This window comes from Phoca vitulina, unplaced genomic scaffold (genome assembly GCF_004348235.1).
Source record: "Phoca vitulina isolate PV1807 unplaced genomic scaffold, GSC_HSeal_1.0 scaffold61, whole genome shotgun sequence".
NCBI classification, from domain to species: Eukaryota; Metazoa; Chordata; class Mammalia; order Carnivora; family Phocidae; genus Phoca; species Phoca vitulina.
The window spans coordinates 6,797,527-6,813,480 of NW_022589764.1; positions in this window are offsets into that span (position 1 = coordinate 6,797,527).

Consider the following 15,954-nt stretch of genomic DNA (forward strand, 5'->3'; position numbering starts at 1 on the left):
TGTCACCCTGAGCTTGGACCCTCTGCCCACCATCACCAACTAAAGGCTAAACCCTCACTCATGGTGACTGTTGCCCGAGCACGCTGTGAGAACAGTCACAAGTCACTGCGACTGATGACAGTAAATAACAGTAAAAGTAAACCAAAGTTTGCCATCTTCTTGTTTGTAAATTAGCGGGGTTTATAAATATTAAATATAGTGGTCATGCATTATGCTGACTGTTTCATACAGATTGTCTCATCTGGTGTCCACATCAACTCAATGAGGTAGCAACCAATAATACCCCCATTTTACAGATGAAGAAATGGAGGCCTCAAGCAAAGACCACACTGAAGTATTCAAGAGCTCTGCAGCCCAAGCTTTCCGCAGCTTTGCTGCCTGCCTCCTCATCAAGCCCCACTGCCCGACCATTTCTGCCACATCACTTGTACTCTGGTTCAGGAGAGAGAGGGGCGCAGGGACGGCTGGCCCACTGGCCCTTGCCTGCCTCCCTCCTGAGTGTCACAGACCAGCAAAGTATTTATAAATCTCCGGTTTCATCATCTACTTTCAAAAGGTTTTCATGATTATTATACAAAAAATTAGCTGAATTATTTACTTCGTCGAGCAATTTCCTCCCTTATGTAGCCCACACCTCAGCTGTTCTGGTGGCATTAGACGCTGTATCAGGTCCTACAGGGGCAGGTCACTGAGGAACAGCACTTGGCTGCTAGGACCGGACCGTGGTGTAAACGAGAGAGCATTTTGTTTCTCCCTCATGGAAATGAAGGCAGAGGTGGGGTGGAGGCTCCGCTGTGTCCTCAGGGACCTTCTGTCTTTCTGCTCTACCTTCCTCGGTGTGTGACTCTGTCACGAAAGTCATCACATCCCTGTCCCAGCCAGAAGAAAGAGGAAAAAAAGAGCAGGCAGAAAGGACACAGGCTCCTTCTTAAGGAGTTGTGTTTGTCAGGGTTCGGCCCCCAAAACAAAACATCCAGAAACTACACTTGGTACGTCAATCCAAAGGAGGCCAACACAGGGAGCTGGAAGGTGGAAGGATAAAGAGTAAATACGGCTGCCTAGATAGTGGTGACGTCACCAGCCAGCCCATGCAGCCCTGCAGCTAGGGCGGGGGAACAAAGGGGAGAGGTGGCGTGGCCACAGCTCGCAGCTCAGAAGAGCGTTGTGCCGCACCTCCCAAGGAGCAGCAGGGCTGACGCTGGGAGAGCCCAAGGGAGCAAAGGCTCATTTGTCCTCCACTGCGCAGCGATGGAGTGTGTGCACAACCGGAAGTTCTGTGCCGTATGTGGGAAATTACAGCAACCCAGTAAAGTCAGAACTACTGAGGGTTGAGAGGCACCAGGAATGAAGTTTCTCCCTTGCTGCAGCCAGCTAATAAAGCTTACCTTTTTGGGCCATTGATGTGACCCTGGTGGTCTTAGGTTAGCGGGCTGCGACAGGTGGAGGGCCCAGCATGATCCAGCCAAGACCCTCAGTCCTGCAGACCAGGTCCTTGACGTAGTGATTGCATGCACACCCCTTGAGTCACCTTCTGTCTGAGGCCACATCCTGCCTGCGACAGCAAGGTGAGTGTCAGTCTGAGCTCCAAATATTTCACTAAGCCCTTCAGGGAATTGAGTGTTGTTTGTCTGTAAGGGGTTGTCTACAAGGAGAGGGCAGATGTGGATTGAGTAAGTCCCTCCTCAAGCCACCTCCAAGGGCTACGTCTGCCCTTGCTCTATAGATGTCTTCTTACAAATGAACAACACTCAAGACGTGGACAAGCACAGAGATCACAGGAGGGTCCTTGGCTCCACAGTTGAGGACAGCTGGTTCTGGGCCACGTTCTGGAGACATTAGACTGCATACACATCATTCTACCAACCACCACAATTCTTGAGGGATCACTTTAGTCTGAATCTGTGCCCCAACCAGGACAAATACCTGTTTATTCCATACCTCCACATTACAAGTCTTACTCATACAAATGCCATTATTTCCCTAAGGACAATCTGAAGTCACAGTGGCCACTTTGGGTAACTTTTGACATAGACAGGATTGCTATTTTGATTGGCATCTGAAAACAAGTAGAAAAAAAAGATAATCCTGAATATCCAATGGCTTACATTCTTTTACTTGACATGAGGGGACCTCTAAACTCAATTCAAATTCTAAAACTGTCTACCTAGAAGATTTCCCAAATCCCAGGTGAGAAAGGAAAAACTTCAGTGATGAATTCAGACTCATGCCTGGCACATACACCCCAAGCTTTTCTGACCTCCCCCGGCCAGTCCATGTGTGGTTGGGCCAGGAGATGGAAAGCCTTGCATGGGAGAAGCTAGTTGGCATGACCCTAAAATTTTGCACAAAAGGCTGCACACAAATCCTTAAAAACACAAAGTAGGAACTCTGCCAACAGAGACACTTGTCAATATTGCAAACAAAAGAGTAGCTGGCAGTTAATCATCCCACCCTAGCCACAAAGAAACAGCAACTCAAAAGTTCTGAGGTAGGGGCACGTGGGTGGCTCAGTTGGTTAAGCGGCTGCCTTCAGCTCAGGTCATGATCCCAGGGTCCCAGGATTGAGCCCCGCATCGGGCTCCCTGCTCTGCCAGAGGCCTGCTTCTCCCTCTCCCACTCCCCCTGCTTGTGTTCCCTCTCTCACTGTCTCTCTCTCTCTCTCTGTCAAATAAATAAATAAAAATCTTTAAAAATTAAAAATTAAAAATTAAAAAAAAAGACATCTATGTCTAAAAAAAAAAGTTCTGAGGTATTCTGAAGGGGCTCCAAGGGAGACGACAGCCAGTTCCCTCTCCTCTTCTTTTCCACCCCCTCTTCCTTCTTTTGTTCCATCTCATGAAAAACTTTGGAAATTAATTGCAATAGATTGTATTTTCTATAAATGTCTACTATAGTATTCCTAGTTTCCTATGCTTTTCCTGAGTCTACCTACTCCCTCAATAGGAGATGGAGTTCATGTCCATTCCCCTTGAGCTTGAATGGGCCTTTGTAACTGATTTAATGGCTATACTGGGGTAGAAGTCACGTTGCAATGACTTCTGGAGCTGGGCTAGAAGAGGCAATTCAACTTCTGTGTAGTCAACCACCATGCTGTAAAGGATGCCCAACGAGACCCATGCAGAGACCACATGGAGGGGTCCACATGGAGGGGAAGCACCAGGCAGGTGAAGAATGAGCCATCAGATGATTCTGGCCCCATTCTTGGAGTCTCCCAGCTGCAGTCCCTAGTGATCATGGGACAGAACACATCATTCTGCTGTGCTGTGTCCAAATCTCTGATCCACAGTATCTGTGAAAGTAAGTGATTGTTTTATACCTTTAAGCTCTGAGGCAATTGTTACACAGACAATGGAAATTCTTTTTTTTTTTTTTTAAGATTTTGTTTATTCATTTGACAGAGAGAGACACAGCGAGAGAGGGAACACAAGCAGGGGGAGTGGGAGAGGGGGAGAAGCAGGCTTCCTGCTGAGCAGGGAGCCCGATGTGGGGCTCGATCCCAGGACCCTGGGATCATGACCTGAGCCGAAGGCAGACGCTTAACAACTGAGCCACCCAGGCGCCCCAGGCCATGGAAATTCTAACATTAAATAATCACAAAAATGTTCTGTCATTATGTGCACACTCCAGAACTAACCACTCAGGCAAACAAACCTAACACAAAAGAAAAATAAACTAGGTTGTAAGGTCTCTTAAAATCCACAGGAGATACTGTCCTATTTGGTTATAGAGAGCTTATATAAATTTAAAAGTAGACAATTCAAGAACTTCCAAAGGAAAGAGAAAAAAATTCACCCATTGGTTTTGTGGTTGACTCAAATTTTTTCAAAGGGAAAGAGTTTAACTGTGATATTCATTAATGACCTTGGTTACAAAATAAGAATAAAAGCAGGTCATTCACAGCTTTTAGCTTTTAAATATGGCTGGGAAACTCTTTTAAAGCCATTTTATAAAATAGAAGGATATAATTGAATAAAAAGTTCATGAAATGTTCTTGATAGACGACTGTAGACAAATTAGAATGAGTTCATAATTTTAATTTGAAACATCTAATTTCTGCTTCCATATAGGATGTAGAAAGCTGCAAGGAACAATGAGAAAATCTGGATAGTTTACAATTAGGAGTACCCAATTTTTCTTGAGTCTATCAGAGATGTAAGGTTACAAGGGAACCAAATAAGCTGAATTCCAAAGAAGGAGCAGACCCTCCTGCAAGAGGAAATGCAGTGCACAACCCGTTTCCCCTTTGGCCAAGCACAGGAGAAGCATGGCCATCAGGAGGTATGAAGACATTAGGTAACATTTTAGCAAATCATTAAAAGCCAAGTGTGGGCCTGGATGTAAGTTTGGAAAGGCTGAGGAATCCAGATTTAGGCGAATCGGCACCCACTTGTTCTCAAGGGAAATATTTGGAGCGGAGCAGAGGTGTGGGGAGTGACAGGCATGTGAGGATGCAGGAAGAGGCAAGCTGCTTTTGGAGGATAGGCACAAGGCCTTGCCCTTTTCCTGGATCCAACCCTCCTATGAAGCAAAAGCCAGAGACAGAGAGGGAGGGGCACAGGTAAAAGTCCATTGCTTTTCAAGAAAGACTAAAAGCAAACCCCATTTGCCTCTGGGAGAGAGGTAGGAAACCTCTTGCCCCAAGAACACAGGGAAAAACCCATGGCTATGGTGGGAGGGAAAGGCAAGAAATCATTTTGGGCCTAGGATCTGACACCAATACAAGCAGAGGTCTGTTACCAGTGACGGGGGAAGGTCAGGAAACTCCCATTCAAAAGCAGAATTTAGAGACAAGGCAGAACTGAGTTGCCATGGGAAGGTTGGGCAGGAATGCTGAAAAAGCCCCGCACTGAGGTTTACAATCTGTCTCAGAGTGAGGCTGGACCAGGATAAGAGAGTGGCCCCTCTCACCAGAGGCCTAGTGTTGAGAAACAAGTCATAGCACAATCCCTGATGGAGAGACAAGAGTATAGAAGGAGCCTCCCAGTGGCACAGCTATGAAAGGAAAGGCTGAAAGGTGAAGGGATTATCAGAAACACTGAGAGAAACCATCTGGTGCCCCAGTCCCCACTATCAGCACAGGTAAAAGCATCCCACATTTAGAGAAATTGAAAGTGTCAGCTGCTCTACAGGTAGAAATAGTAACAACAAAACCCAAAGCTGGTTCAACTCCTAACTGGATGCACTGAACCTTGAATACTAAAATCCAGACAGAAGAGGCATGCTCATTTGCAGGTGTAAATGCAATTTACCTCAGTCTGTACTGTTCTTCTACACACAGTGTCTGGCATATAATCAAAAATTACAATTTAAAAAAAAGTAAGAGAAAACAATCTAGAGATAAAGCAACCAGCAGGAAATCGATTTGATGACCCAGATGGTTGGAACTATTAGACAGGGATTTAAAAATAACTATAATTAAAAATAACTATAAAAATAACTATAATAAAAAAATATTTATAATAACTATAACTATAAAAAGAACTTAACTTAATATGTTAATGCATCAGTGGAAAGGGGGGATACAAACATGAACAGATGGGGAATTTCACCAGAGAGATGCCAGCTATAACAAGGAGTGAAATAGCAATGCTAGAAATAAAGTATATGATATCATAGATGAAGAATTCTTGCGACCAGTGCATAAGTAAAATGAATATAGCTTTGGAAAAATCAACAAATTTGAAGATAGGTCAATAGAAATGCTGTGAGCTGAAACACAAGGAGAAAAAAGTGGTGAAAACAAATCAGAGCATTCAAGAGCTGTGGGTAGGACATCATCAGATGGTCTAACACACATGTAATTAAAGTCGCAGATGGAGAAGAATTTTAAGATAATGTGAAGAGAAGAAATATTAGAAGATAATAGTCAAGAATATTCCCCCAAAATAATAATAGGCATTCAACTACAGATTCAAGAATCCAGAGAACTCCAAGCAAAATAAACAGCAAAAAGAAAGAGGAAGAAAAAGAAAAAAAACACCAATACCACCAACCCCTCCCTCACCCCCCCCACACCTATACACATCATTGTCCAACTGCTCAAAGCTGAAGAAGAAAGGTTGAAGGCAGCCAGAGAAAAGCGGGAAGTTACACACAGAAGAGCAAAGAAAGAGTTATAGAACACTTCTGATCAGAAACTATGCAAACCAGAAGACAATGGAATGGCATCTTTAAAAGTGCTGAAAGGAAAAAAAAAAGCCTTTCAACTCAGAATTCTATACTCAGTGAAAATATCTTTCGAAATTAAGGTAAAACACATTTTCAAACAAACAAAACCAGACAGAATTCATTGACAGCAGGCTTGCATCATAAAAACTGTTAAAGGAACTTCGTGAGGCAGAAGGAGTGCTTGATAGTCACCCCAAGCAGGGCAGGATGAGCCTTCCCCACCCCCCACCCCACCTCCCATCCTGGAATAGTTGAGATGTTGAGACTGATAATGCCATATACACTAAGAAGATATGGAAAGGTTTATTATTCATGGGATTTCCTGAGGAGAGAAGGGCAGGCAAAAGCCAGTCCAAATGGCAAGAGCAAAGTGGGGCCAGTGACTTTGGCTTATACTGTGGCTGAGGATAGGGCTGAGGAAAGGGTTCAGGCACTCGGGCTGGGGTTTGTGTGGTTTGAACTTCCTGTGGGCACCACCAGAAGGAGTATTCAGGTTTTCTTATCAGCTTTCTTAATGGCTTTTGCCCCAGATGTGGGGCAAAAAGGGAAGAAGGAGGAGTGGGCCTCGCAAGCTGTGAATGGTCCAACATCAGAAGTGGAGTCTTACTCTTTATTACATGTAGTATGATAGCAGGTGGAAACTTGGATTTACACAGGAATGAAGAGCATTATTTTTAATCATAGTAAAAGATAAATTCACAGCTTCTGGTTCCAGACAAAATGAGTAATCACACATCACCTAATTCCTCCCACTATTTGCAACCATGAACAAAATACATAAAACAACCATCAGAAACTCTAAGAGATGGAGATGGGAAGTTGGGCTGACCAGAGACCTTGAGGAACAACCAGGCAGAGATTTCCTTGGGTTTTTTGTGTGTGCATGTGTGTGTGTGTGTGTGTGTGTGTGTGTGTGTGTGTGTTTAGCCTCCTACATACCCTCATCTGAGTGCTAGAGACACCCACAACCCAGAAATGTCAACAGACCCAGACCAAAAAACCCAAAAGCTCCAAAGAAACCTTGTTCTCTCTGGCCAAAAGCTTTGACAAAGGGGAGTCCTACAAGATGGAACCCACTCTACTCCAGATGGAACTCCTCACAAAAAGCTACACCACCACCCCCAACCTTCAGTGGCAGGGACTGGAGTCAGGGCTGTCAACCATCCCTGCCCTACACTAATGAGGAGGCAGCCTCCCTCCTCCCATTGGGAGGATGGCAATGGGGACCATACGCAGAGACCTGTTGACCATGCCTGCACTAATGAGGAGATCCACCTCCTCCACCCTGGGATTTGGGGCAGACTTTGGAGTGAACCCTCACTAACTTTTCTGATCCTACACTAACATGAGCAGAGGTGGTACCCCTCTCCCTCCATTCCTAGCACTGCAGAGACTATGGAGGGATCCCTGTCTACCATCTCTGTCCTGCACTAAGCAAATGTCAGCAAAAGGTGGTGCTCCTCCACCACCCACTGGTGTATCAGTTGCAGGGACTATAACTACTCCCCTGTGTGCTAAGCAAACAGCAACAGGGAGGGAGTACCCTTCCCCTCCAATCAGAAACTGAGTGAGGGGATAGGGCGGTTACAGGAATACAAAAAAACAACTGGAGACAGGGACACTTTACATCTGTGTATGATATCCTGAGCAGACCCCAAAGCAGTCAACGCATGACCAACCAGAATCAAAACATCAAGACTGGAGAACTTAACTTAACGTCAAATACTGCTCTTATTTCAGATTGGCCTCTGAGCAGCATACAAGATGAGCAGACCAGAATAGCACAGCAAACTAAACGGGCATTGGAACCACAGCCCACAAAAGTGTGCCAGAACATGCACTCTGAACCTAAACAGGTTGACTGCCTGCTGAGAAAGATTTAAATAGAAACCAGAATCTCTGTAACAACACTCAAAATGTCCTCGTTACGCACAATTACTCATCATACTAAGACCAGGGAAATCTCAACTTGAATGGGAAAAGACAATCAACAGACATGAACACCAGGATGATACAGATGCTATAATTATGGGACAAGGATTTTAAAGGAGCTACCACAAAAATGTTCCCAAAAGCAAGTACTAGAACTCTGGGGGAAAAAAGAAAAAAAATACAAACCTTAAGCAAAGAAAGAAGACTTGAGAAGAACGCAATAAAATATTGAGAGCTAAAAAATAAGGTAAGCAAAATTTTAAAGCTCACTGAATGGGCTGAATAGCAGATGGAGATGACATTAGAAGGAATCAATGAACCTGAAGATAGAATAATAGACATTATCTAATCTGAACAGATAGAGAATCGATTTTTAAAATGAATAGAATCTCAGAAACATGTGGGACAATAACAAAAAAAATCTAACATTCATGTCTTCAGAAACTCAGTAAGAGAAGAATGTGGTGTTGAACAAATACTTAAATAATGACTGAAAATTTCCCAAATTTGGCAAAAGACAAACTTACAGATTCAAGAACTTAAGCAAACCCCAAATAGGATAAACTCAAAGAAATCCATGCCTAGGTATATCATAATCAAATTTCTCAAAACTAAAGACAAAGAAAAAATCTTGAAAGCAGCCAGAAAAAAAAAATGTATTACCTGCAGCTGTAAAATATTTAAATGACAACACATTTCTCATCAGAAATTATGAAGGCCAGGGGCATCTGGGTGGCTCAGTCAGTTCAGCATCTGACTCTTGGTTTTGGCTCAGATCATGATCTAAGGTCATGAGATCGAGCCCCACGTCCAGCTCCACACTGAGCGTGGAGCCTGCTTAAAATTCTTGCTCTCCCTCGCCCTCTGCCCTCCCCCTCACTCCCACACACTCTCTGTCTCTAAAAAAAAAAAATCATGAAGGCCAGAAGGAAGTGTTATAACATTTTCCAAGCGCTGAAAGAAAAAATTGTCACCCAGAATTCTGTATTCAGCAAAACTATCTTTCCAAGATAAAGGTGAAATAAAAGTATCCTCATATGAAAAAAATTAAAGAAAAATTTCATCAGAAGACCTGCACACACACATACAAAAAGCTAAAGGAAGTTCTTTAGACAGAAAGTGATAACAGAAGGAAACCTGGAACATTAGGAATGAAAAAGAGCAACAGAAAGTGTGTATTAGTTTTCTGCTGCTATATAACTAATCACCAGAAACTGGGAAGCTTGAAAGAGCACATGGGGATCAGGAGTCTGGGATGGCTTACCTGGCTTCTCTGCTTCAGGGTCTCACCAAGCAGCAATCCAAGTGTCAGTGGGTCTGTGTTCCTTTCTGGATCTTAGGGTCTTCTTCCAAGCTCACATGGTTGTTGGAAGAATTCAATTCCTTGCAATTGTAGGACTGAGACCCTCAGCTCCTACAGCTGCCTACAGTTCCCTGCCATGTGGCCCCCCAAATATGTTCATATCATAGCAGCTTGTTTCTTCGAGGACTCTTGTGATTAGCTTACCCCCATCTGCAACAAGGCAATGTGAATCAGTGGTCCACTTCTGTCAGGGAGAAATCAATGAAGCCCAGCAGGGAGCTGAACATGCACCCCAACCTAAACAGAAGAATTTAAAAAAAAAAAAAAGAAAAAAATCAAACAGGTCTCACAACACAATACCCCAAATGCCCAAGATACAATAAAAAATCACTTGTTATATAATAATGAGGGCAATCACAACTTGAGTGAGAAAAGATAATCAAAAATGCCAACACTGAGATAACTCAGATTTGGAATTATCTGACAGGAATTTTAAAGCAGCAATAATAAAAATGCTTCAATTATGAACACTCTGAAAACAAATAAAAAATAGAAAATCTCAGCAAATAAATGGAAGATATAAAAAAGAACCAAAGAGGAACCATGTAACTAAAACTTCAATATTTTAAACTAAAAACGCACTGGACAGTCTCAGTAGTAGATTGGAGATGAATGAGGAAAGAATTAGTGAACTCAAAAAGAGATTAATAGAAATTTCCAATATGAACAACCTGAGAAGACAGACTAAAATTTTTTTTAAAAAGAACAGTGCTCAGTCAGTTAAGTGTCTGCCTTCGCTCAGGTCATGATCCCAGGGTCCTGGTATCAAGTCCCTCATCAGGCTCCCTGCTCAGCGGGGAGTCTGCTTCTCCCTCTGCCCTTCCCCTCTCCTCGTGCTCTCTCTCTTTTGCTTCTCTCTCTCTCAAATAAAAAAATATATAAAAAAAAGAACAGTGCTTCAGGAACCTATGCGACAATAAAATAGTAAAATCTAACATTTGTATAATTAGAGTCTCAGAAGAAGTGGAGAAAGAGTATGGGGCTGAAAAAATTTTTTGAAGAAAAATGGCTGAAAATAATTTTTAAAAATTCAACAAATCTAAAAGTAAGCAGGAAAAGAGGAAAAAGAATGGATGGAACAAATAGAAAATAACTAACACAATGGCAGATTTAAATCCAACCATATCGCTAGTGATGTTAAGTGTAAATGGTCTAAACCCCCCCCCCCAATTAAACAGAAGAGATTGTCAGATTACAGGGGAAAAACAAGACCAAATATATACGGTCTAAAAGAAAATCAGTTTAAATATGAAAACACAGGCAGGTTACAAAAGTAAAAGGATGAAAAAAGATACACCAAGCAAACACTAATAAAATAAAAGGGGAGGTGTTTATACTAATATCAGACAAAGTAGACTTCAGAACAAGGCATGTGACCAGGGTCATTTCATGATAATAAAAGGGTCAATCCATCAAGAAGACATCACAGGTTCCTCAAAAAATTAAACAGAATTACCACATGATTCAGCAATCCACTCTGAGATTACCCAGCGTAACTGAAAGCAGGGACTCAAACAGATATTTTTACAACCATGTTCATAACAGCATTATTCACAATAGCCAAAAGGTAGAGACAACCCAAATTTCTATCAACAGAAAAATGGATAAACAAAATGTGGTATATACAAATAATGGTATCTTATTCAGACTTACAAAGGAATACAAGTTTGACACATGCTCTAATATGGGTAAGCCTCAAAGACATTATGTTAACGGACACACAAAATAACAAATATTGTCTAGTTCCATTTATACGAGGTACCTAGGGTCATCAAATTCACAGCGACAGAAAGTAGAGTGGTGGTTGCCAGGGGCTGGGGGAGGGAGACTAAGGAGGTGTTTAATGGGGGAAGAGTTTCAGTTTGGGAAGATGAAAAACTTCTGGAGATGGATGGTAATGATGGTTGTACAACAATATGAACTTACTTAATCCCACCAAATTATACACATAAGATGGTTAAAATGGTAAATTTTGTGTTACATACATTTTACAACTAAAAAAGAGAAGTCATCACAATCCTAAATGTGTATGCTTAACAATAGAGCAACAATTGATAGAACTGAAATGAGAAATACATAAATCCACCATTACAGTTGGAGACCACAATATTCCTCTGTCAATAATTGATAGAATAAGTAGATAGAATATTGGCAAGTATGTGGAAATCCTGAAAAACACTATCAACCAACTTGACCTAAGTGACATTAATAAAACAATTACCTGGAGCAATAGAATACACATTCTTTTCAAGTGAGTATGACATCGGGCGACAGATATTTTGAGCCATAAAGCAAACCAACAAATTTAAAAGAATTAAAATACAAATTTTAGTCTCTGACCACAGTGGAGTTCAACTAGAAATTACAAAACTGTATCTTGAAAACTCCCATATATTTGGAAATTAAATGATATATTTAAAGATAATCCTTGGGTCAGGGTGCCTGGGTGGCTCATTCGGTTGAGCGTCCGACTCTTGATTTTAGCTCAGGTCATGATCTTGGGGTCGTGAGATCAGCCCCGCACCCAGTTCTGCCCCGGGCAGGGAGCCTGCTCGAGATTCTCTCTCCCTCTGCCCCTCCCCTGCTCATGCTGTCTCTAAAAAAATAAATAAATAAAATTAAAAAAATAACCCTTGGGTCAAAGAGGAAGCCAAATGAAGACTTACAAAACACTTTTAATTGGACACAACAGAATTTGTAAGATGTACCTAAAGTTTAGGGGGAAATTCACACCATTAAATACTTCTATTAGGAAATGAGAAATGTCTTAAATCAATGGCCCAAACTTCCACCTTAAGAAACTAGAAAAAAGTGGGGGAGTGTTGCTTGTATTTTGTCTTTTTTTTTTTTTTATCTAGGGGTTAAAATCACAGCCTGGCTACTAGATGTAGTACTGGTTACTACATTTTTCCCTTTCTCAGGATAAACTCACACTGGCTGCCCCTTTTCTTTTGCTGTGAAAGGAGTTCTTTGATCAGAAGCAATTTTGTGTGAAGCAGTGAAGGCGGCTACGGGAGGCAAATTCACATCCCAGATATACACTCCAGGCAGTTGCCATTTCTTTTTTAAAAACAGCTTTCTTGAGATATAATTTGTATATCATAAAGTTCACCTGCTTTTTTCACTAGCACAGTGTTTTTGAGGTTTATCCATGTTATAGCATGTATCAGCACTTCATTCTTTTTATGACTAATATTCCACTGTATGGATATACCACATTTGTGTATGCATTATTCTTCAGTTGATGGATACTTGGGTTGTTTCCACTTTTTGACTATTAAAAATAATGCTGCTATGAACAAGTTTTTGTATGGGCACATGTTTTCATTTTTCTTGGGCATATATATCCAGAACTGCTGAGTCACATGGTAACTGTTTTAAAAATTTAAGATCTTCTCAACTGTTTTCCAAAGTGGCTGCAATCATTTTACATTCCCATCAGCAGTGTAAGAGGGTTCCAATTTCTCCACCTCCTCACCAATACCTATCATTGTCTTTTTTTAAAAAAAAGATTTTATTTGACACACAGAGAGAAAGCGAGCGAGTGCAAGTGCACGAACAGGGTGAGCGGCAGGCAGAGGGAGAAGCAAGCTTCCCGCTGAGCAGGGAGCCTGACATGGGGCTCGATCCCAGGACCCTGAGATCATGACCTGAGCCAAAGGCAGATGCTGATCCGACTGAGCCACCCAGGCGCCCTGATTGTCTTTTTGATTATAGTCATCCTAGTGGGTATAAAGTGGTGTGTCATTTCTTGTGTTCTTGTGTAATGTGGGCAACTTCATGTTATCATGTGAATAAATTCCCCTGTTTTTCTTCTCTGACCCCATTTGGAAGTCCTATTTTGTGTTCTATTTAATGTTGTGTGGTCTGACAGCCAGAGAGAAGGCAGGGAAAGCTCAGCTGGAACTACCTTTCCTAGAATACCTAGTCTCTGGTCTCTTTACTGAGATTTTCATCATGTTTCTCTTCCCCTCACTAGGAAGTGCATTTCATGACCCACGGAGGTCACCTTGGGCTTTGGAGCCTTTCTCTGGTTTAGTGTGGGACCCCCATATCCATCAGAGAATCCGTGCTGGTGGTCCAGAAGCCCCCTCCCCTGTTTGTTCCCAGCAGCCCCTTCCGCTCCCCGCTGCAGTAACCGGGGAAGGATAAGGACATGCCCCTTCCCCAGACCAGTCTGTTCCTCTCGCGAGTCAGTTGCTGGATTTGGCGGATTCACCAGGACCATTTGCGGGAGTAGCCTGGCACACCCGAGCAAAATTGTTTTCTTCTCTGACCATTTTTTGACATTTTTGACATTTGGTTGTCTTTTTCCTTGTTTGCTGATGGGTTCTTTCTGTGTTTTTTGCAGGAAGGAAGCGCCAGTATTACTATATCGTGTTTGTGTCATCAGGCATTTTTTGCAAGGGAGCTGTTGTAAGCCACTTTCTCCAGACATTCTTAGGAATACTTTTAGAGATTTAGCTTACTTCTGGAGATTCCCCATTATTCACTCTTTGGACAAAGTCACTGTGCACCTGTGTGCCACGTAGGGGCCTCAAAGGGGGCTACGGCACAGCCCCAGAGTCCTGCCCTCATGGAACCTCCTACTTAGTAAATTACGTCCAAGTGTCTCAATCACAGCTTCCTTATTTTGCATAAAAATGTGTTTGTAAAAGACAACGTCAATACTCCAAATTGAAGGATTTATACCAAATTCATCCAGGTTACAAATTAACTTACATACCCTCCAACATTCTGTGACCCTTCTAGCGGATATAGTGTGGCCAGAAAGGAAGCTTCAGAGCAGAAGGGAAGGAACCTGCCTTCATTTTTAAGGTCCTGATGTTGTATGTGAAAAGCTGCATCAGATACAGCTCGTTTTCCACTCTTTGCTTACGGGAGGAGTTAAAATCATTTGCAAATTCCTTAGCTGATGATATGCCAAAAATAAATGCAATTCTGGCAGAAAGTATTAAAGACTTGTAGCAAAGAGAAGACAGTTTGAGATCTTGAAATATTAAGATGTTTAAAAAAATCTCTTTTTATAAGCACCATAAACCAGAGCTGTTCCTCAGCAATTTGCAGAAACCAGATTAACACGATGCTACAGCCAGTATTTACTCAGAGCCAGTTGCTGCACGTCGCCTCCCGGCAGCCACCTCAACTGCACCCCCCGGAAGACCGCAAGTCCTCCAGTACCTCTAAGGCAGCGATGGCATTAACTCAGCCAGCAAAAAATCAGAGCCACGGGGGCAAGACAGTGTGCTCTGGACGACGGGGGAGACAGAAATAAGTGACACGGCACCTGCCCGGGCAGAATTACTAAGGCGAGTGGAAGAGCCCTGCCAAAGCAAGGCGGAGATTCCTAGGACGAAGTAGTGACATACGGCACGCTGCTGTGATAAATTCTGAATTTCCAGAGAACTGTCAATAGAAGGTGATGACTGATACGGTCCTACCTGATAGGGACTTAACGGTCCCTAGTCAGAGCTCACAGCACACAGGCCTAGAGCCTGAAGGTCAGACCCAAACATGACCTTTTTGCTGCCAGCAGAGGCCCATGGAATTTTCTAGAGATCACACCCACCCTCTCTGGTGCCCTTGGGAAGTCTAGTTTTATTAGGCCTTTTTTTTTTTTTTTTTTAGGGGCCATGTATGAGCTCATCATTCACAAATTTGTTTAAACTGCATTTGGAAATCTTCTCCTCTTCCTGCTAGTTCTCTGTCGCAGAGGTCATCAGCTCCCCCAAATCCTGGATAGGAAGCATCCCTGATTTGCTTATAATTTTTAGGTCCCCAAGACTATCCCCTTCTAAAAGTTTCTCAGGAATTAGAGCAATTTCATTTATACGTCTCCTTTCACGGATTTTGAACCTTTCAAACACTGGAACTTCATGACTGAGCTCAGATCCCAAAGCCATAAAGATGCTCAACTGGCAAAGCAGGAGCTCCCTACTTCCTCCAAGAGCACTGAGTACAGCCGGTGATTCCCATCACTTCCCCGGCTCTTCATGGGCTAGCTCAACAGGGAAATGTTGGTGAGTCTCTTCTGCGTAGAGCTAACTACGGAGGAGATTCAGGGGAAATTTTTATATAGTTAGCAAAGGAGCTGCTTCCTTGTAGGAACAGAAGCCTACTAAAGAAATAGCGGCTCAAGCCAGAGTCTCATGTACCCATGACAGACGAGAATGTGTGTTTGCCCTGGAAAAGAAAGGTCCATGCAAACTAGGCTACTCCCATCTGAAGCACTGCCCATGCCCTGTGCCTCTGCTCATGTTCCTAGGAAAGAACCAGTTAACCTCAGCAGCTTCTAGAAACATAATGGAAATGTACCACCTAGTGACCAGGGCTAGAACTGTTAACTCAACTAGACCGAAAAAACCCCTCTGCAGAAGAGATTCTGAGCGTCAGGCCTTCTTAACTGGCAGGTTACTACACCAAGGTGGTTCAATTCCCCTGTGGTTTACAGGTAAACTATAATTAATAATCTTGTGAAGAAAAGATGCCTT